Source organism: Panthera pardus, unplaced genomic scaffold (assembly GCF_024362965.1).
Source record: "Panthera pardus isolate Hobbes unplaced genomic scaffold, ASM2436296v1 HiC_scaffold_26, whole genome shotgun sequence".
Classification (NCBI taxonomy): Eukaryota; Metazoa; Chordata; class Mammalia; order Carnivora; family Felidae; genus Panthera; species Panthera pardus.
In genome coordinates, this window is record NW_026526832.1 from 28,114,233 (window position 1) to 28,117,075 (window position 2,843).

At 38.7% G+C, this 2,843-nt stretch overlaps 1 pseudogene; it reads left to right on the top strand.

The window, feature by feature from the left end:
• Nucleotides 1–461: 461 nt before the first annotated feature.
• Nucleotides 462–1,459, top strand: LOC109266600 (L-lactate dehydrogenase B chain-like; annotated as a pseudogene).
• Nucleotides 1,460–2,843: the final 1,384 nt, after the last annotated feature.

The window sequence follows — 2,843 nt, forward strand, 5'->3', positions numbered from 1 at the left end:
GGCTCGGTCGGTTGGGCGTCCGACTTTGGCTCAGGTCATGATCTCGCGGTCGGTGAGGTCGAGCCCCGCATTTGACTCTGTGCTGACAGCTCAGAGCCTGGAGCCTGTTTCAGATTCTGTGTCTCCCTCTCTCTCTGACCTTCCCCCATTCATGCTCTGTGTCTCTCTGTCTCAAAAATGAATAAACGTTAAAAAAATTTAAAAAAAGAAAGAAATGTTTGGTTAATATAAGAGTATGGTGGAAAGAGCAGCAACCATGGACCCAGGAGAGCTGAGCTCATGCCCTACTCTGCTAACAACTGACCTAATATTTGGTAAAGTTGTTCCATCTCTAGGCCTTATACTGAAAGATAACAATGTTAGAGAGTTCAGAAAACTTTCCAAATTCTTTCTGGTCTATAAGTAGAAAGTATTTACCTTATTATCTTCCTCACATGATTCTCACATCTCTCCTGGGCACAATGGCAACTCACAAGGAAAAACTGATTGCACCAGTTGCAGAAGAAGAGCAATTGTCCAAAACAATAAGATTACTATAGTGGATGTTGCACAAGTTGGTATGGCATGTGCCATCAGCATTCTGGGAAAATCTCTGGAGGATAAACTTGTGCTCATGGATGTTTTGGAAGATAAACTCAAAGGAGAAATAATGGACCTGAAACATGGGAACTTATTTCTTTAGATACCTAAATTTTGGCAGGTAATGATGACTCTGTGACCTCCAATTCTAAGATTATGGTGGTAACTCCAGGAGTCCACCAGCAGGAGAGAGAGAGCCCCCCAGTCTGGTACAGAGGAATGTGAATGTCTTCAAATTCATTATTCCTACATAAGTCAAGTACAGTCCTGACTGCATCATAATTGTGGTTTCCAACCCAGTGGATTCTCATATCCCAGGGGATATGTTACCTGGAAATTAAGTGGACTAGCCAAGCACAGTGTGATTGGAAGTGGGTATAATCCAGACGCAGCTAGATTTTGCTATCTTCTGGCTGTAAAACTTGACATTCATCCCAGCAGCTGCCATGGATGGATTTTGGGAGAACATGGCAACTCAAGTGTGACTGTGCAGAATAAAGTGAATGTGGGAGGTATTTTGTCTCCAGGAACTGAATCCAGAAATGGAAACACAATGACAGTGACAATTGTAAAGATGTACATAAGACGGTGGTTGAAAGTGCCTATGAAGTCATCAAGCTAAAAGGATATACCAGCTGGACTATTGGATTAAGTGTGGTTGATCTCATTGAATCCGTGTTGAAAAGTCTATCCATGACTTCTCCAGAGTCAACGATGATGAAGGGAATGTATGACATGGAGAGCAAAGTCTCCATGAGCCTTCCATCTATCCTGAATGCTTGGGGATTAACCAGTGTTATCAACCAGAAGCTGAATGATGATGAGTTTGCTCAGCTCAGAGACCTTGTGGGACATCCAGAAAGACCTAAACGACCTGTGACTTATGGCTTCTAGGCTGTAGAAATTTAAAAACTACAATGTGATTAACCGTGAGCCTTTAGTTTTCATCCACATTCATGGATCACAGTTTGCTTTTATCTTCTTAAATATGTGAATCTGGACTCACAGACTTCAAGCCCACGCTTGGTTTAATGCTTGCAAATGAGCCCTTGAACAAATAAAATTAACTAGCACAGTGTGCTTCTAAAACAACAAAAATAATGCATTTACCTCAGTTTTCCTCTCTGCTTAAGTTTATGGAATTTCTAAAATTTAAAAATGTGAAGAAAAAGTGTCTTTCTTGAATGATTAAGTCTATAATCTCAACTTCAGTTTTATTTTGGATGTTTTGGTAGATAGAGAGTATGGTTCCAGCCATACTGTTATGTTCTTGATTCTGTGAAAGCTACTGTGACTTACCACCGGTATTCTTGTTCTCATCCAAGTATTCATTTATTCAGCAAGTCTGAATGAATGCCAATTGTGTATAAGGATTGTGCGAGGTTCTAGGAGGTAGTTACAAATGACATGCATCTCACCCATAAAGGTTGTCATGTCCTTCTTTTCCCTTTTCTGAATTTACCCTGAGAAGGTCTAATATCCATTAAGGGATGTATACAGGAATATAAATAAGAAGACCAAAAAATCCATCTTCATGTATAAGAAAAATATTCTGAACAAGAGGTCACAATCCAGCAGAGGATGGGAAGCAGTAGTCCACACAGAGTTCTAATTTTAAGTCAGGTTTATAAATTACTTTTTTCTCTTTCCTTTTAGAGATCTTGTTGTATTTTGTTTTGTTATGTGTTCTGATATATCCTTTTTAACATTAGTACTTTTTAATTCATTAATAAATTATGCTGGTAGGTGCGCCTGGGTGGCTCAGTAGGTTAAGCATCTGACTTCAGCTCAGGTCATGATCTCACCATTTGTGAGTTCAAGTCCTGTGGCGGGCTCTGTGCTGACAGCCCGGAGCCTGGAGCCTGCTTCAGATTCTGTGTGTCCCTCTCTCTTTGCCCCTCCCCCACTCATGCTCTGTCTCTGTCTCTGTCTCAAAAATAAATAAAACATTTTAAAAAAGATATACAGATTAATTTGATAATGTAATTATTTCAATGTAATACTGTATTTTAATATATTTCAAGATGATTTCTTTCTCACCTTTTTCAATATATATATTTTAGGAGAATTATGCAGTTTTTTAGCTAGTAAAAAGTACTACTGGTATTTTTGTTGGACTTAGTGTATTTTAAATATGGAATTGATACCTTTCTGGTATTTAACTTTCTTTTAGGAGTGGGATACATTTATTCGTTTGTTCAAGGGTTCTTTTTAAAACTTCCAGTTGTAATTTGTACTTTTCCTTTTTGAGGTCATGCTTTATT